Source organism: Scyliorhinus canicula, chromosome 8 (genome assembly GCF_902713615.1).
Source record: "Scyliorhinus canicula chromosome 8, sScyCan1.1, whole genome shotgun sequence".
NCBI classification, from domain to species: domain Eukaryota; kingdom Metazoa; phylum Chordata; class Chondrichthyes; order Carcharhiniformes; family Scyliorhinidae; genus Scyliorhinus; species Scyliorhinus canicula.
The window spans coordinates 30,782,212-30,797,293 of NC_052153.1; the positions used below are offsets into that span (position 1 = coordinate 30,782,212).

Here is a 15,082-nt window from a genome sequence, read left to right on the forward strand (position 1 = left end):
CATTGATGGCTATAACTCCTCAAAGCAGGTAACGTCCTGAGGGTGCACCACCACGGGCCTTCAGCAGCCCAGGTACTCACTTTGATGGGACCGGTATGGCAAATAGTTGGGTTTTCGCTGGTTACTCATTCTTGGAAATTGAGCAAGAGCAGGTGGTGGAGACAGGGACAGGAGTGAAAAGTCTGGATTGGAGAGCACACGTATAAGATGTTTACAAGCAGGATATATCTGAAGGAGCAGCAGAGAATGTGACATGCACTGGCAGGCATTCCAGTTGAACTGTGCATACTTGCAGAGCGATTGCAGAAGTCACTCGCAAGTGTAAATGGAATTTGTGATGATGTCTTTATCTATTGGAAGAGTGGCTATTTGCATAGAGTATCAATCGTTACAATAATCCAAGTGCATGCAGGTCTTCACCAATGGCTCTTGAAAAAAAAGGACAACCTAACAGAGGCTGTTAAAATTATGAAAGATTTTGATCGAGAGAAAATGGCCAAAATGCTCTAGCCATTGGGACTCTCTGTTCCCATCGTCAGCGCAGCCCTGCCCAAGGGTTTCCCAGCAGTGTGGGATGGTTGAAATGGGAAACCCCATTGACAAGTGGCGGGTAGAGAGAATCCCGCCGTCAGCGAACAGCACACTGCCAAGAAACACACGGCTCAGGAACCGGTGGATCGGACCCAATGTTTTGTCTTGTGGGCAATGCGTATCTACAGGTCATCAATAGAAGATAGTGACCAGGAAATCCAATCGGGAATTCAGAAGAAACCTCTTTGATCAAAGAGTGATGAGATTGTGGAAGTCACGACCACAGAAGGTGATTGAAGTCAGGACGACAGATTTATTTCTTGGGAAGCTAGGTAACCATATGAGGGGGAAGAAAATATATAGATTTAGGTGAGGAACAATAGGATCATACCCACTGGCATTGAATAAAAGTAAATTACTGCGGATGCTGGAATCTGAAACGAAAGAGAAAATGCTGGAAAATCTCAGCCGGTCTGGCAGCATCTGTAGGGAGAGAAAATAGCTAACGTTTCAACTGGCATTGAATGGTTGGGCAGAATGGGCCTGTTTCTGGGTAGTATATGCCAAACAATCTGACATGCAGTACAGAGACACGACATTTGACCCAATACATCCATGCAAGCTTCCGCCCAATATTTTGTCATCTAACTCAATCAATTCCAGGGATTCCCAAACTGAAGGTCATGACTGCATGTTATGCGCAGCGAGACCCCTTTAATGGCCAATGTTTGATTCCTGATTCTTGTTCCAGAAAAGCAACTAAAAAGGGTCTGGTTTTAAAAATATATGAAGATTAAAAATTCTGCTCCCACCCTGACTTCCCTCACACTTCCCACGGAGGGGTCACAGCAATTTTGAAACCACAAATTGGAATCCCAGTTGGAAAGATTTCCTGCCTCAATCGTATGTTTATCTCGCTGACCCTAAATGTATCCATGCTAGTTCCGTCAGCTATTCCCTATGTTAGTGAGCACCACATTTTTTCTGAAGAGAGGAATGTGTTATTTGTGTTTATATCATCACAAGTTAATGAAACAACTGAAAGACAACTTCCTTTTCCTGGTACAATAACCCACAGCCCTTTCTATGAAGAGACAACTGCCACCCCAAACACAAACAAGCAAAGCAGGCGTAAATTGAGAACACAGTGGAATAAGTAGCTCTTGTACAGTATATATTATAAAAACCTCTGAAGTGATGGGAATCTTAGCTGTGGCCATTCCATCATAGTCTTTTGCAGTAGATTAAAAAAAATAACCAACTGTTTTCACTGTCTACACTTCAAGGCTTCAACCAACCAATCCATGGTCTCGTCCAATCCAACACCTTGGTTTTAGACATCTTGAATATCTGCCACTTCCGATCCGTCAGAGCTGGCCAGCCGAGTGCATTGGCCACCTCCGTGGGAGTCATTGCCTCCTCCATATCCTGCCTATTTGCGAAAACAACTAGAGCGGCCTTCTTCAGCTCCTCCTCCTACAACACGGCAACAAATTCTGTCTTTGAGGTTCCCATCCTGTCTGTCACAACTGTCCACTACATAGATGACTGCATCAGTGTTGGAGTAATAACAATGGCAGTAAGGCCATATTCTGGTCTCTCCAGCTAAATCCCACACTTGAAACTTAAGGTTCTTGTAGGTCACTGGTTTAAAATTGAAGCCAATGGTGGTGACAACTTCAACCACTTGCAGTTTGTAGAGTATTGTGTTCTTGGCTACTCCATCCAGGCCCAGGATCAAAATTTAATTTCCGGTCTGGATTCCGTTCCATTGTGGCTGTGGGTCATCAGCACAATATTTTAACCACTATGTGGATAAGAGAAGTTTCTTCTGAGCTCCTTATTGGACACATTGTGAATTCTATCCCCTATTTCTGGTCTCTCCATGAAGGACAGCGGGCGCGATTCTCCGCTGCCCACGACGGGTCGGAGAATAGCGGGGGGGCCTTCCCGACATTTTTCCCGACCTCCCGCTATTCTCCCCCCCCCCCCCCCCCCCCCCCACGGCCGCCCCGCAACACGAATCGCTGCTCGCCGTTTTTTACGCCGATGGGCCAAGTTCCCAGGCCTTTACGGCCGTTTTCACGAACGCAAACACACCTGCTCTCAGCGTTCGTGAAAACGGCCGCAAAGTGCCGTTATGGACAACCATGGCACCGATTGGCACGGCCGGGTGGCATGGGCCCGGGATTGGTGGGCACCGATCGCTGGATGCGGGTCCGATACCCGCGCACTCTTTGTTCCTCCGCCGCCCCGCAGGATCAGTCCGCGGGGCGGCTGAGGGGCATGACGGCCCGCGCATGCGCGGGTTTGACGCATATGCGTGATGCACGGGTTGGAGCCGTCCAATTCGCGCATGCGCGGCTGATGTCATCATGCGCGTCAGCCGCCGTGACGCTTGGGGCGCGGGCTTAGCGATGGTCGCTAAGCCCGCGATGCCGTGCTTCGTGGGGCCGCGCTGCTAGCCCCGCCCGGGGGGGAGAATCGGGTCCCGGGAGGGGGCGCGGAGGCTGCCGTGAAACACGGCCAGTTTCACGGCAGCCTTTACGACTGTCCGCATTTGCGGAGAATCGCGCCCAGCATCTTTTCTACACCAGCCCAATCAAATCCTTTCATAATCATTTAATAGAATCATAGAATCCCTACAGTGTAGAAGGAAGTCATTTAGCCATCGGGTCTGCACTGACCGTCCGAGAGAGCACTCTCCCCAGGTCGGGGTGCACTGTCCTCCCCTCCCTATTCCTGCAACCCTGTAACCTGCTCTGCACATCTTTGCACACTAAGGGGCAATGTAGCATGGCCTGTCTTTGGACTGTGGCAGGAAACCGGAGCATGCGGAAGAAAGCCACACAGACACGGGGAGAATGTGTAAGCACCACACAGTCACCCAACGCCGGGATCGAACCCCGGTCTCTGGCGCTCTGATGTAGCAGTGCTAACCACTGTTCAGGCCATCCCTTGGTCTTGTATGTTCCAAAGATCTCAAGCTTTTACAGCTTCCCTGATGAATATAACCAGTCAGTCCTGGCATCAACCTTATTAATGCTGTTTTGCTCTATCTCCAGTGTCGTCATATCTCTTTTTAATGCGGAGACCATAATTCTGAACAATACTCCAAATGCTGTCAAACCAAAGCTTTATACAAGTTTTAACATGACTACTCTGCTTTTCAGTTTTAACCGTCCAGTGATGAACCACTTTTTTGTGGCCTTATGCGCCATTCTTTTAGCTATCTAGGCCTATACCCTTCTAACCCTCCACTGCACCAAGACACTTATTTTCCATAGAGTATGTATTCTTCCCACCAAAATATACGTCTCATATGTATTTATAATGGAGCTCATTTATCAAATACTTGCATGCTCCAAGTTTACGAATGTCTTTGTTTTATTGCCCTCCTCCTTTATAACAGCACCCTCAATTTGTGGTCGTCTGCAAATTTTGAGAAAGGAACTACCAAAATCTTCAAAACAACACGGTTTTAAGGACTGTTATTTTCTGTCCAAGTCTAAAATGGTTTCTTAGTTTTTCAAAATCTTGAGTGGTGCTGCGTGTTTCATATAACATTCAAGCTATACTCTGGCCGCAAGTCTTTGGACACACTTAACGGCAAACTTTCTCTCCTAGTTAGCAAATTATAGTTGTAATTTTATTATTTCCATGCATGTCTTTGTGTATTTTCTCTTCTGAGTGTATCAAGGAAAACACACAGGAAAATGATCAGTGACTTAACAGGAAAAGTAAAGGAAAAATCTGCCTTGTCCACAGGAAAAGACTTACATGATCTGGGAGCACTGCCAGTTCTCCACTAAAAAAACAGAATTTGTGCCAGCAGATTCTGAAGCACACTTTGCATTTCAGAGTGTCCTCTTTTTTTCAGAAGTAATGCACACTTTATTTGCTTTTTCTTTTTTCTCTCCAAGTCTCCCTTTGCTGCATGCCATAGCCCCAACAAGGGTGTGGCCTGCTCCAAGCCCTCAGCCAATGGCACAGTTCTCTGGTCTAAATGTCAAAGCAAAATGAGGTAGAAGGGAATAGATTAAAAAGGCATGTCGGGCTCCAGGTATGTGAGTAATTGAAAGTCAGCTTGCATGTGAAAAAAAGGCTAATGGAGCATTGGGATTCATTGTAAGATGTTTAAGTGAATTTTGGTTCCCAGTCCCAGCACAGACTTGGAAAATTGGATGGGTGAGTGAGGTGCTGATAATTTGCATGGCACACTGGCCTCATGTAATTTCAGGAGGCGAGCCAATTTAAATGTGAGGTACAAGCTCCCTGCGTGAAAAGGCCAGGCATAAGGAGCTTTTGAATCTAATTCCCTTTTGAAATTTACTATTGAATCTGCTCCTAACATCCTTTCAGGCAGTGTTTTCTTGGTAATACCATAAGACCATAAGACATAGGAGTGGAAGTAAGGCCATTCGGCCCATCGAGTCCACTCCGCCATTCAATCATGGCTGATGGGCATTTCAACTCCACCTCCCAGCATTCTCCCCAATTAACTGTGTTTAAAAAAAAGTCCTCATCTCGCCTCCAGTTCTTTTCTCAATGATCTGAAATCTGTGTCCTTTGGCTGCTGACCCTTCTGCCGGTGGCAGCACTTTCTCTTTATTTAATATTATCAAAATCCTTGATCATTTTGTGGCTCCATTAAATCTCCCTTTTTCAATTTCTTTGCTCTAAGGTGACAAATCCCAGCTTCCGTCACCTCCACATAAACCCCTTAAACTTCATTTTCCAGTAAATCTCCTCTGCACTCTCTCCAAGCCCTTCCCAAAAAGTGGATACATTGGGCTGGATTCCTTCCTGAGCCTAAGTGCTGCGCCAATGGTGGATGTGTGGAGTTCCACGTTGGAAAAATCGACACCACACCCACACCGATTCCGCTACCGGTGAGGGGCTAGCACCAGCGCTACATGGAACACCCGCAGAAGACACGTAAACTGGTGAGAGGATCGCCGGGTTCATGATGGACACGCACAGGGCTGAAAGCTGCAGCCGGGCATAGACTATACATCCCACCCCCACACACACACATTTGTGCCAGCAGATTCTGAAGCACACATTGCATTTCAGAGTGCCCTCTTTTTTTCAGAAGTAATGCACACTTTATTTGCTTTGTCTTTTTTCTCTCCAAGTCTCCCTTTGTCGCATGCCGTAGCCCCAACAAGGGTGTGGCCTGCTCCAAGCCCTCGGCACCCACACACACCCATCGCGTCCGGAAAGGTGGCCCGGGTTCTTCTGGACCGCGTCCCCATCCACCCCCACCCCACAGCCCATCACCTGACCACCACCCATTACTCCCCCCAGCCGTGGCAGAAGCCCCCGGGAGGCACGAATGTTGGCAAAATATGGCAGTGCTGGACACTGTCCATGTGCCCTCTCTCCGCAGCCACCACACCAGGTTCACGACTGTTGAGAGCACACGTGGGCCGCCCATCGGGAACTCGGCCCATCGGAGGCAGAGCATCGTGGGTGGGCCCGCTAATGAGATGCGGTTGCAACTGTGCACGGCGTGGGTCGCAATGACACCGTTTTGGAGGGCGCAGAGCATCGTGATTCAACGTCAAACCGGCGCCTGCTGCGATTTCAGCATCGGGAGCTATTCTCTGCCCAATCCCCATTCCGGATTTCGGCATCGGGCAATGGAGAATCAAGCCCATTTTATCAGTTGATGCCCAATCAATGATAAAGAAAGGCTTAACGTATCTATTTCAATTTGTACTCGTGCAAGCATAAGAAGAGGAGTAAACCATTCTGATTGTCCATTAAATCGATCATGGCTGATCTGTATCTTAACTGCTTTAAGGATGGATATGGAGAGAATGTTTCCTCTGGTTGGAGAATCTCAAACTAGGGGGGCCACTGTTTAAAAATAAGGCATCGCCCACTCAAGACAAAGGAGAATTCTGTTCTCTCAGAACGAGTGTTTGGAACTCTCTTCCTCAAAAGATGGTGGAAGCAGAGTCTTTGAAGAATTTCAAGACAGAGTTGGATAGATTCTTGATAAGAACGAGGGTGAAAGGTTTCCGGGGTAGGGAGGAATGTGGAGTTGAGGTTGCAATAAGACCATCCAATTGAATGGCGGAGCAGGCTCGAGTGGCCGAGTGGCCTACTCCTGCTTCTAATTCTTATGTTCGTATGTATCACTATTTTCCAGACACTCTCCCATTAAAACATGGTTCACTTGCCTCACTTCATGCCCCAGAATTAGATTCAGCACTGTTTTCTTCATCATACTGACCAAGCAAACCCTCCCATATACAGGTCAGAAGTCCTTCCGCCTCTTTGTCCTTTCAACTATTCCATCTCTTTTAGAAATTTGTAGAAGCAAAAGAAAGTTTGTTGCCTTCAAAAGGATAGTAACATTTGGCTGTAGTATGCATGTCACAAGGGGTTTTCAGGTCTGGTTCTGCTTCACTCAGACAAAATGCAACACATTCAATCATATCATTTGGTTGAAACATGCTCATCCAGGGTGAACGCTTGCAGACTCACAGAAGTTTTGGTCCAACAGGTTCAACTCACGGACACACCGGACGGGATTCTCCGCCGGCTGATGCTGAAATCGGGAAGGCGATTGGATGGAGAATCGGTTTTGACAGCAAAATCGCGGCGGACGAAAGGTTCACGCCAAATCGAAATTCTCCGGTACCTCCACTGCGACATCAATGCGTTTCACTCCACACGTACAGGAAACATCGTTTACATATCATTGGCGGGCCTGACCCAGTATTTTCTGAGGACTCCGCAATTCTCCGCTACCACTGGGAGGAATTCCCGACGGCAAGGTACAGTCGTGCTTTTAAAAAATGTGAAGCAAGCGCTGTGGCTGATGAGGGAGAGAGAGGAGGACGGACATGTAGAGGTGCAACTGTGGGATGCCAGTCCTGACACTGGTTGGGCTGGGGGGGTACTCCAGGGCTGGGGCGGGGGGGGGGGGGGAGGAGGAGGGAGGTGATGGGCAGAACGAGCCATGGGGCCGGGGTGACCTCCCACAGTACCGGAGCGGTGCCCAGGCACGAACCGCTAGTGCCGCAACCTGCAAGGCAGCCATCTTGTTGCAAGTCCCAGTGCTGGCCCACCTTGGCCCCAAGTTCTGCAGAGTTCCACCGGCTGTATGGGTGCCCACACCCCAAGCTCCACCCTTCCACCCACCAGCCCTGCAACTCAGCCCCCACACTCTACCCCACCGCCTCCCGCACCCCACACCCCACCGTCCCACCTCCCTCCGACCACCTGCCAGAGGGCAATGGCCACAGTATCCTACAGGGGGCATTGGACGGAAGCTGCGGAGCATACCGCTGGCATGGGCAGTGTCAGCCAATGGTACCTCTGGCAACAGGAACAGCTGCCAGGGCCAGAGGCCCCCATGTGCTGGGCACCGGCGGGGCAAAGGATGCGGGATATGGGAGAGAGGGGGTGACATTAAGGGGCAGAGTCAGCAGTGACAACCGGGGCCACCATGTAGCCCATTGGACCTGCTTGGGCACGGAGGTATGCACCATGCTAACATGTCGGGCTTTCACCCCTGCAGACAATTGATATTGGAATACAACCAGCAATGGTGGCCTTCCTCCTAATCGCTGCAGCCCTGGGTCATGAACTGCGGCTGTAGAAGCTGCAGCTGCTCGAGAAGGAGGAGGAAGCTGCAGCAGCAGAGCATGCCCCAGAGGAACAGGACCCAGCTGCTGAGGATGGAGAGCCGGTCTGCAACAGGCCGAGAAGGAGGAGAAGGTCTAAAGGAGGCGCCACCTGAGGCCTTGTGTGTACGGCAGTGACTGTCATTCAATGACCTGCTGGACCGGGCATGCCGTCAAAGACTACAGCTGAGCAGGGGGCCAGTGTGACATATCTGGCAGAGCTTGGCACACCTGGCATTGCAGGGGAATGGGGGAAGACACCTGCTCGCAGTGGCCATCAAGGTGATGATCGCACTGAACACCACGGGGTCCTTCCAGGCGACTATGGGGACCAGTCCAAATCTCACAGAGCTCGGTGTACAGGTGCATCCCTGCTGTTAGGGAGGCCCTGTATGCTCAGTCGACACAATACATCCATTTCAATGTGAACCAAGCCCACCAGGATGTCCAGGCAGCGGGATTCGCTGCCATTGCCGAGGTGATCAGGGCCAAGTGGTGATCGGCGAGATGCATGTTGCCCTATGAGCACCTGCCGATGAAAGGCCGCTTTTCACAAACCAAAAGGAGTTCCACTCAATGAGCTTGCAGGTGGTGTGTGACCATCAGATGCGTATCATAAATATCTGCACCTGATACCCGGGCACTGTGCATGACTCTTTTGTCCTGGCGCACTCGGCCTATTCGCTCCACACCCCTGGGTTTGCCTCCTGGGTGAGAGGGATTACCCACTGCGATCATGGCTAACGATGCCTATCTGGAGGCCATAGACCAATGCAGACACCCACTACAACGATGCCTGTGCCGTTACCAGTGGTGTGATCGAGCAGTGCTTCGGGATCCTGAAGATGCAGTTCAGCTGCCTGGAGTGGCTCTACAGTATAGAACTGGGAGGATCTCCCGTATCATGGTGGCCTGCAGCATCCTTCACAACATTGCGCAGCAGAAGGACAATGTGCTGGAGGAGGATGAACGCCAGTCCTCGTCCAATGAGGAAATGCGGGGAAGGGTGAGGATGGGCATAACATGGGGCCCGGGCAGTCACGGGGGGTCACACAATATGTGCAACAGGGCCAACGCGCACGGACACCTTGCTTCCAGGTTCATCGACTGGAGGGGAGGCGGCGACTGGCCAGGGCACGGACACGCTACTCGGGTGTCCCAGGTGGTGTGGTGCGGTCCTGTTCTGCCCGCTGCCATGTGATGCGCCAGGGACGGGAGGAGGGGAATCAGAGGTACTGCGGTGTACCAGCACCTCCCCTGCAGGAGTCACCGGCACGGACCCCATCACCTCCTCCTCCATGGGATAGAGGTGCGAGTGGAGCTATCCCCTGAGGCTCCCCCGCCATCTAGTGCTGCCAGTCCTGGAGGCCCACTCTGGTCTCGATCAGGGTCTGCACACTCACAGCCATGGAGCACAGGGAGTAGACCATATCCGCCTGGGACTGCACCACATCACTCATTGACTGTGTCACCACCTTCTGGATCTGTGTTGCATCAGTCAGTGACTGCGCCATCTCCCTCTGGGACTGGGCCACCTCTCTTTGGGTCTGTGAAAATGTCAGCCAGTGCCTGGGCAATGCCGCTGATACCCTTAGCCATTGCCTGCTGTGACTGGGCCATGCTCAGGGGTGCCGCTGCAATGTCCAAGTGTCTCTGGCACATGGCTGCCTATGAGGTGGCAACCAGCGCCTGCACAGATTGCCGAGGCATTGGACACGCTGATCAATAGCCACAACGCTCACCCCAATGCCTTAACAGCGGAGGCCAACTGTGCAGTGTTGGCCTCGCAGGTACGCATGGCCAACACCACTCCTCCACCTGTGCATGCAGGTTCTGGATGCTCGTCAACGTCCTCTGTTGTGGTCCCCAGCTCTGCGACTGCCTGATGGGACTGTCTGTTCCAGAAGCTCAAGACCCGCCTGGATGTCAAATCGTCCTTGGAGACGGACTACCTGCCGATCCCCCCCCCCCCCCCCCCCCCCCCGGCCACAGGAGTTCCTACCTCGACCTGATGTACCAGATCAGTTGTATGTGGCACACAAGTGAGTGTCCCAGGACTCTCTTCACTGAAGTCCCCAACTGAGGTGAGTGTGTCTGGGATGGTGGAGGGTGTTGGAGACAGCTGTGACGGGACGTTGGTGTCCGGGGTATCCTGGCTTTCAGATATATGGCTCTCCTCCATGTCGGTGTCGTCATCGCTGCTCTGCACACAGGGGCGGGGTTCCGGTCCTGGCTGTGGCTGGGGCGGGGGACACCAGACTGACCAGCACCACCAACTGCTGCTCCTGCAAGACACATGACAAGACACATGATTAGACTGGGGGGGTGGTGGGGGTAGTGTGAAGTTGGTGAAGGTGGTGTGGTGTGGGGGTGAAGGTGGTGTCGGAGTAGTGGGGGGGGGGGGGGGGGTTGACACATGCATCACAGGGAACCGCAACTAATGACGGTCTCACTTCCTCTTCTGAGGCCGATCCCCACCCCGGCAATGTCCCTCTTTGTTTTGCTCTAGGCGTAGCATAAGCGGCTTCCTTGTGGTGCACTTGACAAAGGAAGGTTCAGACGTGGACATAACTTCAACACGTTTATTAAACTATTTACACTACTGTTAATCCTTCTATAGCCAGTCAGTCTGACTAACCAGTCTGCTACAATCCAGGTGGTGGGAGTGATATTGAATCAACCCTGTGTCTGTACTCACTGACTGTCTCCATTGGAAAGAGGAAGATCATGTGTGTTGAGTCCTTTATATATGGGTTGGTGTAATGCCCTCCTGTGGTCGTGTCATCTCTGTGTGAATCGTGAATGCCCATTGGTCATGTCCTATCTAACTGTTCTATTGGTTGAGTGTCTGTGTGTCATGTCTCTGGTGCTCCCTCTTGTGTCTAACTAGTCTACATGTATTTACATTAACCCCTTGTGTATTTACAGTGATGCATATCACCATATGTCCCTCTCCTCGGGCCCACCAACCACATTCAGGGCTGTTCTGCCACAGTGAGGGGCTGCAGGTCCGGTGGTCCACCTCCAATTTTCTCCTGCTCTCTGCTGTTATGGGCGGCCTTCCTCTGGGTGGGGTTGGGTGGAGAGGGACAGAAAATGCGCAGTGTGAGATAATACAATGCATGCAGCGCAGGGGGCAGATAGCTGGTGGCTTCAATGGCCAGGGTATCCGGCTATTGCGGCCGGTATCGGTGCAGGGTGGGAGCTCGGCTCCCCTCCTGGTTTGAGGGGGAGGGCAGCACGGTAGCATGGTGGTTAGCATAAATGCTTCACAGCTCCAGGGTCCCAGGTTCGATTCCCGGCTGGGTCACTGTCTGTGCGGAGTCTGCACGTCCTCCCCGTGTGTGCGTGGGTTTCCTCCGGGTGCTCCGGTTTCCTCCCACAGTCCAAAGATGTGCGGGTTAGGTGGATTGGCCATGATAAATTGCCCGTAGTGTCCTAAAAAGTAAGGTATGAGGGGGTTGTTGGGTTACGGGTATAGGGTGGATACGTGGGTTTGGGTAGGGTGATCATTGCTCGGCACAACATCGAGGGCCGAAGGGCCTGTTCTGTGCTGTACTGTTCTGTCTGTCTGTGACAGAAAAACTGACATCGGCGTGGGAACAGTGCCGTTTTACTCCAGAGAAAATGGTGTAAAATGGCCACTAATTCCCTGTTTTGCTGGGGCCAGCATGACGGCAGCGTAAAGCACTCGGCTCTAGCTGCCGATATGCTCCGGAGAATGCTCAGGTCCGTGGCCGCACATGCGCACGGCGGTGACCTGCAGTGGCTGTGCCGTGCAATATGCAGAGGCAGCTTGCGGAACTGGCCAATGAAATAGTGCCCCTCCTTTGGCCAGCTCGCACGCCCTGGACCACCACCCCCCACATTGGCCCCAGCCCCTGATACAGTCTCCCCCCCTGCCCGCGGATCGGACCTCCCTCGACTGTGGTGGCGCTGGACTGAGTCCGACTACACGCGAGCCACGCTGTCGGGAACTTGGCCGTTCGGGGTCGGAGCATCGGGGGTCGGGCCTCAGGCAATGTCCTGAGGCCGTCGATATGTGACCCGGCGAACCCCTAGAGTACGCTGCTTTGCAGGGGGCGGAGCATCGCAAAAGCGGTGCCGGCCCCGATTTGGTCGGAAACTTGGATTCTCTGGCCGATTGCCGAACGCAATTTCGGCGTCGGCAACCGGAGAATCCAGTCCCATGAATCCTTCCAAGGCTTCAACATCTCAGGAATGGAGAATCCTGCACACTGTCTCTCTTGACTGAGTACATCTGTGAGGCTTGCTCAGCCTCCAAACTATCCCATCAAATTTGGGAAAACAAGTCATGGTTGTTCCTAATGCGTCGACCCATCAACAACTCGGCCAGAGTAACCCTGATAGTAGAATGTGGGATTGTGCTGTATGAGAGTAGAAAACTGGCTAAGTGGAGCAGCAGTGGTTGGTTGGACTGATTCCTCATTGAGGCTTTAAAGGCTTGGACTGATCGTTCTGCCAACCCATTGGAAACGGGGTGGTCGTATCTGGTGGATCTCATTAGATTTTAGGAAGAGTTGAAACACTTTGGCTGTGAAAGAGGTGCCATTATCAGAAACAATCACCTCTGAAATGCTGTGTTGTGAAAATCTGTTGCACCTTATTGGTTGTGTCTGACAGTCGTTGAACACATGATTTAGACGTCCAACCATTTTGAATGGGCGTTCACAATGGTTAAAACATCATTCTCATAAAAGGGCCAAAAGATCATTGTGGAGCCTCATCCATGGACAGTCCGGCCACTCCCAAGGATATAGTTTAGATGCGGGTGGAAGATTTGCTCTGGCAATGTGCGCAATGGCTGACTACGCTCTCTATTTCCTCGCCAATCCCTGCTCGCCAAATGTAGTTCCTGGCCAACATTTTCACCTTTGATTGGTTAGAACATAGAACATAGAACAGTACAGCACAGAACAGGCCCTTCGGCCCTCGATGTTGTGCCGAGCAATGATCACCCTACTCAAACCCACGTATCCACTCTATACCCGTAACCCAACAACCCCCCCCCCCCCCCCCCCCCCCCCCCCGTTAGGGTGCGTGTTGTTCAACTCCTGGACAAGTGACTTTTGCCCCGGCGATGAGATTATCACACTGCACCCCTCACAAAAGCACCCTGTCTTCGGAGCTAATTTCATCCCTTTGTTGCACGGAGGGTCTGGTTTGCTCTGACTGATCAAAATGCCAGCCAACTGGAACCATTCTTTTAACTGTCAATAAAACTGAGTCCCTTTCAGTTCACATCTTGACATGGGCCAGTGAAATGGGAAGACTGTCTGGGAGGCTCCGACATCATCCTGGAGTGGAAGTCGGTTTAGAGCATCAGCATTGGAGATGTGTGTACCTGGTCTGTGTTGAAAACTATAACTATAAGCAGCCAATAGCAATGGCCATCTTTGTACTCTGACTGATGTAACTGGCTTATCATCACGGAAAAGCCCAAGTAATGGTTTATGGCCTGAGATGATGGTGAGTGTCGGCCATAAACGTATGGATTGAATTTCTTGACGCCATATATGACTGTGAAACTCTCTTTGTCTATCTGTGAATCCTTACTTTCAAAATGCGACAAGGTTCTGGAAGTAAAGGCAACAGGCCGCACCACACAGTCTTCCATCTTATGGGAAGGTACTGTCCCTGTGCCATAAGGCACATTATGGTTGCGCCTGTGTCAAAGTGGACAAGTAAGGTGGATGATTGTAGGGCCTGTTTCAATTGGTCAAAAGATTTTCTCTGGGAATTTTCCCACTTCCATCGTTGATGTTTGGTGCAAGGTCACCAGAATTTTTGATAGGTTGAGTAAAAAACAGCCATTGAAGTTGACCGTCCCTAAGAAGGACTTCAACTCCGTTATGTTCCTGATGCTGGCACGCGTTTTATCGCTTTACCTTGTTCTTGAATGGATGTGAGCCTTTTGTATCGACTTTGAATCCTAAATATAGGACCACGTCGGCACGGTGGCACAGTGGTTAGCACTACTGCCTCACAGCACCAGGGACCCGGGATTGATTTCAAACTTGGGTCACTGTCTGTGCAGAGTCTGCACGTTCTTCCCGTGTCTGCGTGGGTTTCCTCTGGGTGCTCCGGTTTCCTCCCACAATCCAAACATGTGCAGGTTAGGTGGATTGGCCGTGCTAAATTGATTATTGTCCAAAGGTTAGGAGGGGTTATGGGGATAGGGCCGGGGCATGGGCTGAGGCAGAATGCTTTTTTGGAGGGTTAATACAGACCTGATGGGCTGAATGGCCTCCTTTTGCACTGTATGTGTTCTATTGATGTCTATGGAAATGTGAATTTTTCCCGATTCAGTTATATACCCCCTACAATGCAAGGATTAATGAAATGTATACATTTCCACTGGAGGGAGCTAGTTCATGACTATATAAGGGATGATGCTGAGCCATGTGGGTCAGAGGAAGATACAGAAGGACAAATGAGGAATGAGAGAGAGAGCAGTTGTGTACTTGAGAGTTCTGCAGATGGAGGTAGCATAGTTTACATTAGGAATGTGAACAAATCATAGTAAGTACTGCAAATAAATTAATAGATTTGTTTGTTAACAAAGTTTATTATTCTTTGCTCAGCACAACGCATCCAAGCCATCCAGGTAAAGCAAAACAGAAAACAACACATGATACCAGAAGTGGTCATACAAGAGATTAGTAAGGATTAGGGAGAAAGAAAGAATCTCTGTGAGGAGAAAGTAGTAAATAAAAATCTCACCCAGACTCCAGTCGCAACAATCAACAGCATCACAAAACGAAATACCCAGCCGAAGCTTCATGGAGGGTCTGCAGATGCCAAAGTCATTCAGGGCATCAGGTAAAGTAGATGTGAAGTGGAAAGTTTTCAAATACAAGTTTGAACAGTACCCCTCAGCCTTAAAA

The 15,082-nt window shown here is 50.7% G+C and overlaps 1 pseudogene; it reads right to left on the reverse strand.

Moving 5' to 3' along the window:
• Window positions 1-1,795: 1,795 nt before the first annotated feature.
• LOC119969886 lies at window positions 1,796-2,272 on the reverse strand (annotated as a pseudogene).
• Between the last annotated feature and the right edge of the window lie 12,810 nt (window positions 2,273-15,082).